Source organism: Rattus norvegicus, chromosome 3 (genome assembly GCF_021556685.1).
Source record: "Rattus norvegicus strain SHRSP/BbbUtx chromosome 3, alternate assembly SHRSP_T2T, whole genome shotgun sequence".
Lineage (NCBI taxonomy): Eukaryota > Metazoa > Chordata > Mammalia > Rodentia > Muridae > Rattus > Rattus norvegicus.
Window position 1 is genome coordinate 135,348,878 of NC_141536.1, and position 17,410 is coordinate 135,366,287.

The 17,410-nt window shown below is 43.3% G+C and overlaps 1 long non-coding RNA gene across 3 annotated transcripts in view; it reads left to right on the top strand.

Annotated features, from left to right (window-relative positions):
• The window catches only part of LOC120101462 (uncharacterized), a 314,162-nt gene that overhangs the window by 46,388 nt on the left and 250,364 nt on the right, over positions 1–17,410 (top strand). The window contains exon 3 of one of the 3 annotated variants that reach the window (XR_015684676.1): positions 1,407–2,662. The exons of the other annotated variants lie outside the window; for them this stretch is intronic. This is a non-coding gene — a long non-coding RNA (uncharacterized LOC120101462). The remainder of the gene's footprint in view (positions 1–1,406; positions 2,663–17,410) is intronic. 3 annotated transcript variants of the gene reach the window in all.

Sequence of the window (17,410 nt, forward strand, 5' to 3'; positions counted from 1 at the left end):
CTAGCTCTTGGCCTAAGTTCCTGCTAAGTGTCAGCAATGAGGATTGTACCAGAAAAGGTTAGTGCTGTGAGGAATACTGAGATGCTCAGTGCAGTGTAAAGGGTAGTAATGGACTAAGAAGTTTGTTTTTAAAGCAAGGAAGAAGGCTAATATCCTGAGGATTTAACATGATTGAGTAAAGGATTTAGTCTGTATAACACTTATTGACAGGTGTTCTGCACTCGAGACAGTACAAGGCAAAGTAACCACAGCTGAAGTGCCTTCATAATGTAAGTTTCAGGTCATTTTCAAAAGTAAAATGCATCTTGCATGCCTGAAGGATACAAATTCAAAATTCAAACAGGTATTATGTACTGGTAGATGACAAGAGGGTTTTTTTTCCTGACTGTCATGGGACTCTGACTCTGCTTAAGCCACCAGCCCTGAGGGTGGACTTAATAGAGTCTGGAAAGCAGGCCTGATGACAGGCCACCTGAACAACAGGTGTTTGTTTGGACCCTGGGCCACTTGACTCTTGATAGTAGCTCTTTGTAGGGCATGGTAGATGCAGCTGTGGAGTGCTGTGGAGGGAACAGGCTACTTAGGATTGGGTGTGTAGGGAGAGCCAGCTTGAAATCCTGGTGAAGCAGAGTAACTTAAGTCCTACATCTTCAACTACAGACAGAGACTGAGATGATGAAATATGTCACAGGTACTGGGCCACACCTGTGTTGGATGTTAAGATACAGACACAGGGAATCCAGTAGCCTAAAATCCTAGCACAATAATGTCACAGTACTTTTCCAAAGAAGCAGGGGGAATGAATACATGTAGAGGTGCCAGACATATTCATATGTCCTTAGGGTGAAAGTTGAAAGCCATCTCTGTCTAGTGGGAATCCGCACCGAGATGCAATCACCCAGCCTTTCAACCTCAAGAGAACCAGAATACTCAGAATGCCCTCTTAGCACTGAGAAAAACTTGGTGCTTGGTATAGACACCACGGGGTGATACAGCAGCAGACATGACCTATGACTTCCCAGAGGATTCCCCAAATTAGAATTGGCATGGGCACAATCAAGAGAGTGGGAGAGAAGTAAAGGGGGAAGATAGAAATGGAGATACAGAGAAGAAGAATGGAGCAGGAGGGATATCCTTCCCCTGGTAAGGCCAAGATGCTAGTAAGGAAGTCTGGTCAGGCAGAGATCTTAGTAATCTTCTTAGCAGATTTAATGCCCCCTTTTGAGATTACATCTGTTTAGTCAGTGTAATATTAATTGATTTAGAAATATATTGTAGGAATTGCTCTGTAGTATTATTCCATACATTTCTTCATGGTCCCATTTCTTTTTTTAAATATTTTATTAGCTATATTTCTTTACTTACATTTCAAATGTTATTCCTCTTCTCTGTTTCCTGTCCATTAGCCCCCATTTCATCTCCACAATCAACTGGTTTATGGCATCACTCCAAATTTTTTGGATGAAGAAACTAGAGATTAAAGAAGCCATGTCACTTGCTCTGGTCACACAGACAGTGGAAGAAGCAGACCCTGAGCTTATACCTTTTGTGGGACCATCTTCCCCAGCTTACCACCACAAGCCATGTCTTCAAGAGGGTCCTGATACCTTCCATCCATTCTCCAGGAGAAGCCACCATAGACCTGACAGGTTCCAGTTCATCTGGTTCCTGCAAGTTGCTCAATGGTTTAGAATATAGTTCTGGCCTTGCAGTGGAATAAACAAAGAACAAGTCTTAGACATACTTCCCTCCATCGAGGGGTGTGGTCTGTGTGTTCTTTGAATCCGACAAGCTCACTGGATCCCTTGTAGTGTATATGTATATATGATGTGGAGGGAGTTCATCTTGCAGCTTCTTTGGCCTTTGGCCTTCGGATCACATCTTTTGCAGACTTGTCCCTGGAGATGGTTTATAGGAACTAGCCTCTAGGAATGGGAAGGCAGACCATACAACAGGTCCTAGATGTTAGGTATCTAATAACTAGCTCATTGAGAAATTAGAAGATTGAATCCCTGGCAGATGTCTGATGTCAATTACTTGAGTAAATCTAAATAAAGAATTCCCAGTCATTTTCTTCCTAAATTCCCAATCCCCAAATCATGAGTAAAATAAAGGGCTTATTTGAAATTGCTGGGTTAGAGGTAACATTAATTAGCCAAGTAAGTGTTGCTTTCAGGGGTCATTTTGAATCCAGGGTCAGATGAGGTACCTATAGGCTACAGGTTGGTTATGGGATGGGGGATCTGTAGGGCGAGTAGATCTGTCTGCTTTACTCAGAGAAGCTGAAGAATTTCCCTTGACAGTAGTAACCAGTGCACAGTCCCAGCTGTAAACAGGAAACTGCCAAGGAGAGAGTCTAGGAACAAACTTGGAATTGATGAGTGAAGAATCCCTCTCCAACAGAGCCAAGAAGGGCAGCAGGAGCCAGAGAGCTGATGAGCTGTCTAGATGGATCTCTGAGAAAGATGAAGGCTCAGGGATGGCAGAAAGAGAAAATAGAGGGCAGAAAAGCAAATACCGCTGTGTAGGCATGAGCGGTGCAGTGACATTTTGCTGTTATTGTCGATTCTGCTTCTCATTTCAGCAGCCATCTTGTTTCAGGATTCTAGATCCCCTGGGGCAGGATTTGAGTTTGTCATCATCCGGGACATGTCCTCTGAAGGTAATCTCCCAAATTCCCCCGAGCATCTTAAAGATGGAGTTTCTCCTCCCAGCAGACAGAAGTATATATATGGAGACAGGGGTAAGCACATCGTATGCTCTACCTTGTCCCCCAAAGAAGTGTTAGCATAAATCTGATTTATAACTAGCATGAACTCATTTTGAAAACAACAGATGTGAGTGCCTCAAATCTGGCAGTTTCTGGCTTTATATTAATGGTTTGAAATGCAACCTTCCTAGGCAGCCCTCCAGCAACCAGCAAAAAGTACTGGTCTCTGCCTTGTTTACAGACAGAGCTTGAATACAAACTTGCCTTTGGGCTTCATGTTATTTAAAAACTCAGACTCTGAAGACAAATCAGGCCTCGGGGCTTGGTGAGAACAGTGATGCAAAATCTGATGTCAGGTAATCAGCCAGTCTGACAAAGTGTGCAGGGAGAAAGAGGGAATTGGGGAAGGTGGAGAAAAGGTGAGTGTGTGGTTAGGTACTTAGAATATGTTGGGCAGCTGCTGATCTGGCGCATAGCTGAGTAGCTCTGAATAAACAGCCCTGGGGACTCAGCACTAGGCTGTTAGCCAGTGGATGGTTTATTTTCACTTGTACAAAGGAGAGCATGGCTGGACAAAAGAAAGGAGATTAGGATAAAGAATTGTTACATAGCAGATTAAGAAAGAGAGAGAGAGGACATTTGTTGGTTAAAGAGAGAGATTTGTTGTATCTGAAATAATAGTTTTAGATTCTACGAACATCTGCAGTATAATGAAAGATATAGGAAATGCAAGCAGGCACTCTCATTTATCTTAGGATGCTGACGGCACCCAGGTGGAGCTTTTCACATGTGTGTTAGAGCTGACGTGTCTAAATCCTGAACTTGGCATCCTTTCAGGGCATGGATGAAGGGCTATGATGGAAGAAAATTAATAACAGGGGAGTTTATGGCTTACCATCTAGACCACAAATGGCAATCTCTGTGCCAAAGTAACCTCGCCGAGAGGACTGCACCTTGGTGTGGTTGCTTTCTGGCTACAAAGCCAGCCGTGGATGGTTACAATAGGAAATCAATGGCCTAGAAAACCTAAAACACTTGCTATCTCATCCTTCACCGGAAACATGTGCCAGCCTTGTATCCGGCACTCTCACCTTGGTGTTACTTTGTCACTGCTGTCTACAAATAATGCTGGAAAATTCATAATTACCAAAGTGGTGGCAAATGTAAATATGTACAGATATACACATAAGCATGCATATACACAGATAAACACCGGCAAACACCCACACACAAATAAAAACATGCTTGTAACCACTTCCATACAATAAAAGAAGATGTTACAGGGTAGAAGTGGCAAAGGTTTCATCAAGGAAAGACAGAGGAGGGATGGACGAGAGTGCCTCTAGCTTAAACTGACTGCTCCTTCCCATGTGCCAGACACTCATTGCTTCTGCACACATCATAGGCATGTCTGCTTATATAGGAGAGTTCCTGTTTGGTGGTGGTGGTGGGGTGCTTTTCTGGGCATAGGGGTGTGCTTGATCTGAGTGTGGCCATCAAAGGTGAATTGGATTAATCATCCATCAGTGGAAGATAAGCAGGAGTTGTGCCTGCACAGTGCATTTTCAGGACCCTTAGGTGGCCAGAGTTCTAGTGCCTTATCACCTTCCAGAAATGTAGGTGGGACTGAGGTCAGTTGCCTACACCCTATATTGACTCTTTTGCCCTAACAGGCTCCCTGAGTCATTCCCAGATAAACTGCAGGAGCTCACATTCTGGATTCAGAGTCTGAGCCTAGAAGGACTGATGTGCTCAGAGGGACAAAGAAGAAGAGACAGGGCTTAGCTTCTACATTGTTGTCCAGCCAGGGTTTAGCCCAACCGTGTTGGGCAACCAGCCCCATTTTGTCCTGGTGCCCTTTACTTTTGGCAGTGAGATTCTTTGCTGTGCTCCGTGTTTTCCTGTGCTGGATGAACTATCCTGAACTTTGAAGTATCAGAAGAGCAGGACTAATTTAACCTAGAGTCCATGATAACATTGGGTTTTCTTTTTCATTATCTGAAACTGAGGAAAATCTCACACATAAGCAAAGAGAGATGGATTAACCGTTTGTGCTATGCAAAATGGTTTTAATCCAAGTAAATCTTTGTATGGGCACCAACTGCTATAAACAAACAAAGGAAGAGAAAAAAAGAGCCACTTCTTTGTGTTTTCATCTTATAAACTCATAGTCATATGAATACAACCACATTGCTTTACACATACTTACACATGCACATAAAACATGCATGTACATATATGTAATGGTACAAACAGTGTTGGATAGAATGTGGAAACAGTGAGAACCTTCTGAATGACATGCTCACAGCAAAGGTCTGCACTGAGCAGAACGTGGGAGGAACATGGAACACGGATGTCTCCTCATCTCCAACAGAAGGGAAATTATGGTAGAAGGAAATGGGGGTGGTTATAGCAGAGAAAAGGAAGATGCCTTGAGGGGGTAGTGTCATGCTTTCTCCTTGGACTTTTCTTCCACCTTGTAGGGAACAAGCCTGTCTTCAATAGGCCCCTTCTGAGTTAATATTACAGTGTGTCTGATTGCATAATTCATTTTAAAAGAAATTTCAGTGTCTTTAAAAATGTGTGAAGCAAACCATCTCCTTACTGTAGGTGCATTACTGTTGGAAGGCTCTCTGGTAGCCCGTGAGCCTAATGAAAGAGTAGTGTGTTGTGTAATGAGGGTTCAGAGGAACAGTTCATAGCACTCATGGAATGCTTACTGAGAGCCAGGATTCTGTATCTCCTCTAAGTCTCATAGCAACTTTTCATAGTAGGACCCCAGATGTCTTAGTTTCCTTCCCAGTCGCTGTGATAAAATATCCCAACAAGAACAACTTAGGGGAAAAAGGCTCATAATTCTAAGTTACACATAGTCCATCATTGCCTGGAAGTCAAAGTGTCAGGAACTTGAAGCAGCTGGTCACATATCCACAGCCAAGAGCAGAGAACAGTGAGCTAATGTATGTATTCTAGTGCTCAGTTCACTTTCTCTAGTCTTACATATATCAGGATCTCTTGTCCAGGGAATGGTGCCATCCACATTGAATGGATTTCCCCCATTAATTAAGTCGATACCCTACAGACGTAGCTTACATAATCAAGACAATCCCTCTCTGGGATTTCTTTCTCAGGTACTTTTAGATTATGGGAGCCTGAAAATGTCAACCAACTATCACATCATGTTATTGTGTCTCAAGAAATTATTCAATTTATTCAAGAAAATTAACAAACATATATACCAGGGACTTATCCATGCTGTCCAGGAACTGCCATTCTGCCACAGAGTTATTATACTCCCCAGCCATGGCAGGGGGTGACTCTTGGTGGAGCCATATTACTACACTGACTACATGAGTGGTTTTTTTTGTACAGTTCTATTCTCTGAACCAGAGCCTGAGATGGCTAGGGCCCAAGTGCAAATGCCTTGATGCTTGGAAGTATTGCTAAAGCATGGAGCAAATGGGGCAATGAGATAACACAGTGAGCAGTATTAACTGGAGCTTGTTTCTGCTGGGAAATTATGGAAGGTGGTGGAGGACTCAGCTTGGGAAGATGAAAAGTTTGGGAGTTTTCCTCACCCCATCCATCATTGGCTGAGTATCAGCTGTCCATATCTGGAACATTAACTCCTTGTTGCTGCCAGCTTCCCCTGGATATGGGAGTAGCATGTCCCAGAGAGGAGAATGTCCTCAAGACTAGGGCTTCAGGTGCTTGATAGAGGACATCCTTTAGCAGAAGTCAAGTCAAGGCAACAGGTCAACATATCAAGTTTTAACCATAAGAGAAAGGTCAGGATGAGAAACTAGGAATTTGAATGTTTCTTTTTCTCAACAAATGTTACTGAGAAACTGGATATCCACATTAAAAAAAGAAACCGTACTTGGAGTCTTCTACTGTACAAAAATGTTGGCTCAAAATGTTAGCTCAAATACATAGGCACAAGATGCAAAACTATAGACTCTTAGAAACATAAAGAGATGGTTGTAGGACACTGGATTTGGCAGTGGTGTCATAGATATGATCCCCAAAGCATAAGTACTGAGGAAAACAAACAGACAAACAAATGAACGAACAAACACATAAAAACTAGACTGAATCAAATTAGACTGAATCCAGGCTGCTGATAGTTTCCATAGGTTGAGGGAAGAGGAGTGTTGCTCAAGGGGTCAAGTTCCAAAATGAGCAGAGGCTTGATGAGCAGAGGTTTGGGTACACAGCAGAAGCCTGATCTATTAATGCCCTGGTCTGTACACTAAAATAATGCTTGAGACTGCAAATTTTCTGTGATGTGGATTTCACCACAATCATGGAAGGAAACACTCTCTAAGCATCTCTGATGTGGAGCCAGATCAGGGTGGACCAGATCCCACGTGTTGCAGGTCATCAAAGAGGTTCATGTCTTTTGAAATCCACATGCAAGAAAGGCTCCTCAGGGTGTTTCCCAATCCCGCATGCCAAAAGTACTAAAGAATGAAAGTAGAAGAGCCAAGGGAGGCAACCAAAGGAAGTTGAGCCTCTCCTCTGAACTTTCACAGAATCAGCGACATTCCTCTATGAAGTGTAGAGTAAGCATTGTCATTTTCTATTCTGGTGACATGAAAGTGTTTAACTTTCTAAAATGTCACAGGGCATGTGACATGTGCATGCAGGCCTAAGTTCTGACTGCCTCACATTCTGGTCACTTTTCCCCACAAGTCAACCCACAATCTCAGTGGCTTCTACGTAGATAATTTTATTTGTGTGTTCATAGATTTGAAGTATGTCAGGTCAAGGCTGGAATGAACTGGGTTGGAACTGATTTTAGTGCCTGTTGAAGTCAAACCTGTAGATCCCCTCCTTCTAGGGTTCAGGCTAGAAGGACAGCAGCTGCTTGATAAGGTTTTTGTCATAACAGCCAGTAGGAGTTTGAGCATAGCTGGCAGAGACAGTGTACCTCTCAGAGCCCCAGCTTACAGCTGGCATGTGACCTGAACCCCTGTTCTATCCACCAAGCAAGTCACAGTGCCAAGACTGACATTGACAAAAACCATTACAAGATAAAAGGCTAAAATGTGTTAATCTACAAAGTGCTGTGGTCAACAATCTGATTGGGCACACACTTCACTGCGGGCACCGCAAATCAGGGCCATTTAAGGGAAAACAAAACTTAGGAAAAATGCTCCAGGACATTAGTTCAGAGCCAAGTCCTACAGACTCAACATTTCTGCATGGCCTGGAGTATTGGACTAAAGGAGGCAGGTTCAGCTGGGAAGGCTAATCTGGCATCAATGTGATTGGCATGTCTGGTATAGAGGAAGTCCAGATTAGCCAAGGGTAAGATAGAGTGACATTTCCAAGAAGCAGGCCCAAGGGGAAAACCTTAATTCAAGTGTCGGATTCCAAAGGTCCCAATTTTTGAAAGAGAAGAGGTATTCACTGCCAAGCAGGTTTCTAGAGAACCTCATCCTGAACCCAACGTACTCAGAAAGTGGTCAGCACTACATTTGAGATGAAAGAAAAAGAAGGAAGAAGCACTGAATAAAAATGAGTGTGAAAAAATGATACCTGGTCTCACCCCATAGACTTCCTCTGTCTGGGAAATGGCCAGGTCCTCAAAAAAAAACATATTTGATGTCTCCTAATGCAGAATGAGGTACTTAACCATGACCAATGAAGCATCCAGCAACAAAGAGAAGGAGCGAGAACCCTTTGAGTTCTTGCTTTCCTGTTGGGCATACTCTGCTAACGAGTTCTAGAGTGCTGCAGTTTTCAGACATGATGTAGTATTCAGACATTGTCAGAAAGATATACAACTGTGAGCAAATAAACACAGAGACAAAGCAACTGCCTCTTTGTACCCAGACAACTGCATAAGCGACATTCAAAGTAGCTGCCCTTGGCTGGGCACTGCTGTGTTTCAAATAAGATTTGTCCTTCTAAAGCACCTGTTAGAGGTGTGGTCTTTGGTGTGGGAATATCAGGAGATACAATAGACTCTAAGAAGCCTAGAGGGAGCCATCCTTACCTCCATCTCCAGAGGTGCAACTCTAGGAAGACTAAGACGATTTTTGTAGGATCCTACCTTACTTCTCCTAAGAGTGGCTTGTTATAAGATTGATCTTGACTCCTGTGTTATTTTCTGGTTCCTTGTTTGGGAATGCTCTCTTCCTTTCATATATTCTCATGCCATTACCATAACAGCTAGAGCCAAGCCAATGCCAGTGCCATGTCTCAACCATATGAGCTACGAGCTAACCAAACTCTTCCCTTACAGCTCTTCACCTTCAGGTATTTTGCTGTGGTGATAGAAATGGGATGGTACAGGGGCCCATTGTATAGTGCACATTGTTTCATTTAATGAGTTGGTAGACTCTTGCTGTACATGTGCTGTTACGAGGAGACTGTTGTAGATGGCGTCATCCTGTGTGTGTGTGTGTGTGTGTGTGTGTGTGTGTGTGTGTGTGTGTCACTGTGGATGGTACCATGTTGTAGGTATGTCATATAGTAGGTGTTTTATGCTGTAGGTGGTATCATAATGTAGTGTGTCACACTATGTGTCATGCTATCAGTGTGCTTTTTAAAAAATATGGCAGTGTTTTATGCTGAAAATGGCGTCATTCTGTAGATTGTATTATGATGTATGTTATACTGTAGGTGTGTCATGCTGTAGGTGGTATTATGATGTATGTCATGCTGTAGGTGTGTCATTCTGTAGATGGTATTATGATGTATGTCATGCTGTAGGTGGTATTAGGCTGCATTGTGCCATCAGCAAACAGCAGCCTGGTGGTTGTGTATGCATGTTATGTCTGAGGGCCCAGACTTTCCTAAGTTCATGTTGTGACTCTTCCTTTCTCGGTCATGACCTTCCACGACCCAGAAAAATTATGACTGATTGCAGGCAAGAGGGGAATCTATACATCATTGTAGCATTACATTCTCTGGCATCAAATAGAAGATCCAGCCTTAGTACATTTCTGATTGAACAAAACTCAGGGGTAAAATTCTTTCTTCCCAATGTTTTGTGAGGCTAGAACCTTTCTCTAAGAACTGAGATGGAAGTGATCTCCGAAAAAGAACACTTCAAGAGGTGGCAAAGTAGGTCAGATGTGGTGGCACACATGTTCAACTCATTAGAGTTAATATTAAATATTAATTTGAGAGGCAAAGGCAGAGGGATTACTATGAGTTTCATGCCAGCCAGAGTTACACAGTGAGACCCTGTTTCAAAAAAGAAATAGTAGTAGTAGCAGCAGCAGCAGCATCAGAAGCATCATCATCATCATCATCATCAACAACAACTAGGATGCAGCAAGGTCACAGTCCAGTGGTGATCTGCAGAATGGTTCCATACCGGCTGTGTGGGGCACAGGGAAAGTGGCTTTCTTTCATTTCTTAAAGCTTGCAGAAGGCTTTACAAAAGTATGGCAGACCACATGTGGCCCATATATATACAGCCACCCAATTAGATAAGATGGTGAATATAATTAGATAGATGAAGCAAAGAAGTGCAGGCCAACAGGAACCGGATGTAGATCTCTCCTGAGAGGCACAGCCAGAATACAGCAAATACAGAGGCGAATGCCAGCAGCAAACCACTGAACTGAGAACGGGACCCCCGTTGAAGGAATCTTAGAAAGGACTGGAAGAGCTTGAAGGGGCTCGAGACCCCATATGTACAACAATGCCAAGCAACCAGAGCTTCCAGGGACTAAGCCACTACCTAAAGACTATACATGGACTGACCCTGGACTCTGACCCCATAGGTAGCAATGAATATCCTAGTAAGAGCACCAGTGGAAGGGGAAGCCCTGGGTCCTGCCAAGACTGAGCCCCCAGTGAATGTGATTGTTGGGGGAGGGCGGCAATGGGGGGAGGCTGAGGAGGGGAACACCCATGTAGAAGGGAAGGGGAGGTTAGGGGGATGTTGGCCCAGAAACTGGGAAGGGGATAGCAATCGAAATGTAAATAAGAAATACTCAAGTTAAGAAAGATAAAAAAAATTTAAAAAAAAGTATGGCAGAGGATAAGGCCTATTTCTATGGGCTTGGAGAATTTCAGAGAACTTCCAATGATGCTTCACTGAAAATGGGAACTTGAAAGAGAAGAGGATGAAAGGAAATGATGAGCTACAGTGTGTCTCAGCAGCAGCCACCAAGGACTCTTAGCGCACACTCAGGGCATGCGCTGTTTGGAGAGGGAGAGACAATGTGCTATTATTCGCTAGAAGTCATTAGGGGATGGTTCATAAATTCAACTGCAGACTTCAGAGGCCTCACAGAGACAGAGTAGTCCCCTAAGGACACATGTCCCAGCCTTTGGGAAGTGTAATATGATAAAGCAGGAATCTGAAGAGGAAGCAGTAAAAGGACCCCCCCAGTGGAGTCCCTCAGTGAAAGGTTAAGTTTAAAAGGGGTGCCCTATTCAAGAAGTGAAGGAAATACCTGGCTCTTGTTAAACTCTTAGTCAACACTACATGCTGCTTTAATGACTTCCCAGAATATTTGTACAGGGAAAAATACAGTCCATCTACTGTGTACCTCAGGGTCATTGCCAGGTTAGCACCCAGCTCTCCCTCCCACCCAAAGCTAGAGCTGACTTTCAGGCAGAAACAACCCCTTGATGAGGAGGTGGATCTTAAACCTGGAGACCACCCTGACACCTGTGATCACACATACTTCCTTCCCTCCCGCAGGGAATGTGGGTCTTGGCTCTTCTAGTCCTGCTGGACAGAAGTCTTGTATCTCAAACTACTACCTCCGTTAATGATGGCTCCCAGCATGCCTATCTGGGTGTTTGATTTTGGGGTTTTAGAAATTTTTTTATAGGTTCCTTCTTAGCCTTTCAGGTAGTGGAGTTACAGATGTGTTCCACCACACCTGGCAGTCTGAGTCATTAGGAAGTTACGATGGCATAGCCTAAACTGCTGGGCCTTTGGTTTGAACTCATTCTTTATAGGCATGGTCCACAGTGGAGGCTGGGACAGACTGGATCTTGTACTGAAGTATAAGAAGTGATCTGCGAATTAGTATAAGATACCAGAGAGGCACAAAACCTTCCTGCAGTACAAGGGTTTAAGACGTGTCTGGGGAATGGGGAATTTAACTGAGATTAGAACCATATGTATGAGTGGTCACTAGGAAAGGGAAAAGTGAGACTGAGGATCAGAACACGAGACTCCGGTGTGACCAGAAGGCTGACAAATCATCACCATCATTGTCATTGTCATTGTCATTGTTGTCGTCGTCATCGTCATCTTCATCATCACCACCACCACCACCACCACCACCACCACCACCACCATCATCATCATCATCATCATCATCATCATCATCTATGAGCAGAGGGGAGCTGGTTAGTACTTACTTTAGTAGTGGCCTGATTTGAAGAGATCATTTTTGTGCTATGTGTGAAATAGTGGATCAGAGTGTATGTATGGGAGGGTAGAAAGAAGGCAGTTACAGTAGCCAGATGTGATCTTGGGTTGTTCTGAGGTAGAGTCTCCCGCATGGACAGATGTGGAGAGGTGTTGGGTAGGTATGCAATACCCATTGAAGTTGTCTCTTTGGGGCTTGCTATTTGTATTAATGTGTGGTGAAGTAGCATCTTAATTTTGTTTCTTGTTGCTGTGACAAAATATCCTGAAGGGGAAGAAAACAATTTAAAGAAACTAGCATCTATTTGGTCACAATTCTAATATTACAAGGAGGGAACAGGGACTTGAATCAACTGGTCACATCGCATCCACAGTCAAGAGCAGAGAACGATGAATGCCCATGTTTAGCCTGCTTTCTCCTCATCATTCATTCTAGGGCCCAGTCCAAGAAATGATGCCACCCACATTCAGGTGAGTCTTCGGGCCTCAGCTAAGCCATCTTTGAAAATCTTCCCCAGATCCACCGATTCTAGACAAATCCTCACTGAGACTCCCTTCCCAGGTGATTCTAGGTTGTGTCAAGAAGACAATTAAAACCAACCATGAGAGAGAAGTTTTCAGCAGTTTGGGTTGGAGTGTCTGGATATATCTGAATGGGAATATCTGAAAGCAGGTAAGAGAACTATAGGAAACCTAGCCCCAGATGGCTGGTTGTGAAGGGTCCAGAAACCAAGGTTAGTAATGGAATGGTGGCTGCTGCACTGTGCTTCAGCTTCTGAAAAATTGTCCAAGCTTCTCCCCTAGGGCTGCTCTGGATTCTAGGAACTAATCTACATTAGCTTCCTAGAGGCAGGAAAGAATTGAACATACAGGGTAGAACACTGACTTGGGGGACTGATGAGTTAGCAGAGACATGAAAGTCAGAAAAAAACAAAACAAAACAAAACAAACTGGGACAGTAGTAGGAAACTGCAGCCTTCCTCTCCTAGATCTCTGAGTAGACACACAACCCACATCCAGTTTTCCATGTGTGCATCTGCTATGAGAATGTGTGAGCAGGCCCGGGTTCTCCTATATTGCCATGTGTGCAAAGCACAGGGATTAGGAGGAGAGCAGAAATAAATAGGAGCTGACAGCAGGGAGATGGTCCCGTGCTCTGGCAAGCATGTCTGTGACTCTTGTTCCTAGGACACAGCTCAGCAGGGTGAGTGTACAGGATGAAGTGAAAGCCTTATTCAGAGAGGGTGGGTTTCCTGTGGCTTTCCACAAACCGTGACGTGAAGACTGTGGAAGTAAAGGGAAATGGTGAGTGGGTGGGAAGTTCTGAAGGGCAGGAGGTGATGTGTGCCTTTTCAAATGTAGAGACATTGATTACACACGCTTCTGATAAGAAAGTTCACAAGAACACGTCCGTCCTGTTCCAGCACAGGGGCATCTCAGGAATGTGAGGGGAGCCATTCTTGCATGAGTCATAGGGCATAGAGACTTGGTGAGAAAAGCTTGCTTTTAACACTGACCTTCTATTCCATCCGCTTTTTAAAAGAGGGTTACACTTTTGACTCCAGAGGTAAGTGTAGACACTAGAGGTGCCAAGGGTAGCATCCAGAAAAGACCTGAAGGTGCTTTCAGTCTGAGCAAGAGTGGCTAGAGGTCTTTTTCAGCGTGTTCTTGCTGCTTTCAGGGACCAGTATCCAAGGCATAGGGCTACAAGAATAGCACATAGACAAGCCAGCAGCCAGGGGTCCTGACCCCCACTCATCCCACATGCAAACAAAAACAGCTGCTGGTTTCCAAACCACTGCTTCTAACAAGTCAGCCCAATCTTCTTTTTCATTCTGTTCTGTTGTGGCTGGCTGGCTGGTCTTCCTCTGAGTCCCTGATTCAGCTGAACGACATCATCCCCTGCGCACAGGTTTCTGAGGGCTCTCTATACATGATGTTTGCTCATTGACTGAATTAAGTGACATAGTCAAGGCCAGTAGTGAAGTGCATTTTTCTTCATTGTAATAATCTCACAGGGAAGGTTAAGGGTTTCTAGTGATAGCTAGTCCACCACTCTAATACCTCTGGCTTATGTCTCATTATACTTGTGATCAGTAGCGCAGGGAAAGTTATTTACCCCACAATAGAAAAAGCAATAGAATATTGTGTTCATTCAGCCTGTTTGGTTATGAGAGACAACCAAAATAGCATCTGCTCTGAAAAAGAAGGATCACACATTATTCTAGGATAAAGAAGGACAATATACAAGACTCACATTGCTCAAAACTTCTTTGGGGGAACAAGTCATTCACACAGAGAAATTTAAAACAATCCATAACATGAAACAACATAGGTCAAAAACACAACCTATCACTTATTGAAGACGTATTTCTCATCACAGCAGGTCTTACTACCTAACAAATCTGAGTGGAAATGGTCTGGCTGGGGCACAACTCAGTTAATAATATACTTAGAGTGCATGCATGAAGCTCTGTGTTGACTCCCCAGCACCACATACAACATACCCATAATCCTCGAACTTGGGAGGTAAATGCAGGAGAATCAGAAGTTTACGTTCTTGGCTATTTTGTGAGTTTGACCCTAGCCTGGGAAACACTGTTTCCCCAAAGAAACAAGGGAAAGAGGAAGAGAGAGAGAGAGAGAGAGAGAGAGAGAGAGAGAGAGAGAGAGAGAGAGAGAGAGAAGGAGAGAGGGAGAGAGAGTAAAAATGAGAATGAGAGGAAGGGCATGTAGGACAACAGTAAGGACCAATCAGATTTAACGAATTGCTTTGTGTTTTACAAAGCTTTGGATGATGCAAGTGATAAGGAATTAAGAGCATTCTAGACTCTTCTCCTACCCCGGAGGCAAAAATTTCTCCTAATGTATCCTGCAAAATCAAACATGCCACAGGATGAACAGAGTATCATGGAAATATTAGTGGTTGAAAGCATTGGCTGTTAAATTTTTCACAGTCCTGCCAAACTCCCTATGAAGTTACCATGTCCAAATCCCTAATCAGCTATTCAGCTGTTACACCGCCAGGCTGGGTAACAGGAAATAGACTGTCAGAGTGGGCATTGCTTGCATTCCTTTGACCATGAGTGAGAGCCCAAGTCACTTTCAGTATTTAAATAAGACATCAGTATTTCTTTTACTATAAATCATTATATTTATCCTCCCCGTGACCTTACAGGCTGTTTGTGTCTTATTTTTCAAATCTACATGTACTTTCAAGTTAAAAAAGGATTCTTGTGACAATTAACTTTCTTAGTTTGTCATTTGTCATCTGAATTTATGAATGCATATTATAATTTATTTAGATATGGTGTCTCACTGTATAGCATAGTTGGGTTGGAACTTAGAATCTTCCTGCCTAGGCTTCTCAAATGCTGGCATAGAAGATTGGACCACCACCCTACATTTCACTTTTAATCAGTTATGTTCACCAACATTTAATAAAATATCCACACTCAATAATCATCCAGGCACCTTTGAGATTTTGCCAACTTTCCAATGCCAAGGCCATGTAGATGTGTTTGACTTTAGCTTTGGGAGTGTCTGCTGATGGAGGAAGATGGTGGATCATCTCTGACTTGATAGTGGCTTCTGAGTATGCAATCTGTGCTGGGTCACCAGGAAAATGTGGCAGACATGAGAAGTATGTCTGGCCTTGGGAGTGCAACATACAGCTGGTCTGGAGTTCTGAAGTCTGTTTTGTTTCCGTCCATTTTCTTAGGAGCTGTAAAACAGGGTTTTCCTAATGAGTCTGTGGTCATTTTCTGTTCTTCCTGGGTGGAGCATAAGAATTCATTTCAGTATATCTTTGAGGGGAATAGCTGTTTGATAGGAGGGGCTTATTTCAGGAGCTGGTACTCTGTGATGATGTGAGTGCATTTGGTAATGAAGGTGACATGATAACAGCATGTCACTGAAGGAGGAGGATCTAGAAATCTGGTCTAGCCTTCCATCTTTCTCATAAGCTCTGATAAATTAGTGATCAACTAGACTTACCTCTCTGGGTGGAGTTAAAAAATAGCCTTCTGAATGCCAGCAGCAAACCACTGAACTGAGAATAGGTCCCCTGTTGAAGGAATCAGAGAAAGAACTGGAAGAGCTTGAAGGGGCTTGAGACCCCAAAAGTACAACAATGTCAAGCAACCAGAGCTTCCAGGGACTAAGCCACTACCTAAAGACTATACATGGACTGACCCTGGACTCTGACCCCATAGGTAGCAATGAATATCCTAGTAAGAGCACCAGTGGAAGGGGAAGCCCTGGGTCCTGCTAAGACTGAACCCCCAGTGAACTAGACTGTTGAGGGGAGGGCGGCAATGGGGGGAGGGTTGGGAGGGGAACACCCATAAGGAAGGGGAGGGGAGAGGGGGATGTTTGCCCGGAAACCGGGAAAGGGAATAACACTCAAAATGTATATAAGAAATACTCAAGTTAATAAAAAAAAAAAAGAAAAAAAATAGCCTTCTATTTCAAAATGTCAAGTCTAGCTTTTCCTACTAATGTATCCTGCGTCCATTTCTAGTAACAGGTGATTAAGAAAGTAACAGGTAGAGTGGAGCACGTTGCTTCTGTTAAAAGTCATCTGATGGAACCTTTCCTGATAAGCTGGCAGGGAAGAAAACTAAAAAGCAGTGTTAACATGTGGCAGCATTTTATATGTTCTTCTTTTGTGGATGAAGACTTTGTCCCACTAGGACTTGATATTTTCCTTTTGTGATGATATGGAAGCAAAAAAAGCATTTATCAGACTTGGTTCTTAGAATTTTAAGTGTGTGACTTCTCCTTAGCTAGGGACATGCCCTATCATACTTCTCCTGAGATGCCAGGCAGTGGTAGCTGATGACAGTGGTATAAAGGTCAGTGGTCTAATTACTTATACATTATACATTGACCACATTTTTGGATACAAACATTCAATAAATTGAATGAGATTGTTCATACATTATTATAAAATAGGCTTTGTATTAATGGTTCCATGCAGCTTGAGGAAAAGATCGGTGTTCTGTCTTATTCAAGACAAGCTAGGCTAAGCTGTGCTGTCTGATAGGCTATGTGAGTTAAATGCATCTTTGAACTGGATAGCTTGATTGATAGAAGTGTTTGCTGTGTACACACAAAGACCTTAGTTCAGGTGCATAGCATTCATGTAAAAATTCCAGACATGGTGGTACCTGCTTCAATTATAATTCAATGGCTACGGAGATGGGCAAACGAGTCCCTGGGTCTCACTGGTCAGTCAGTCTAGCCAATCAATTACCTATGAGCTTACAGAAAGACTCTTTCAAAAATAAAGTGGAAAGCGATTGATGGAGATAGCCTATATAAACCTCCAGCCCCTCACAGGC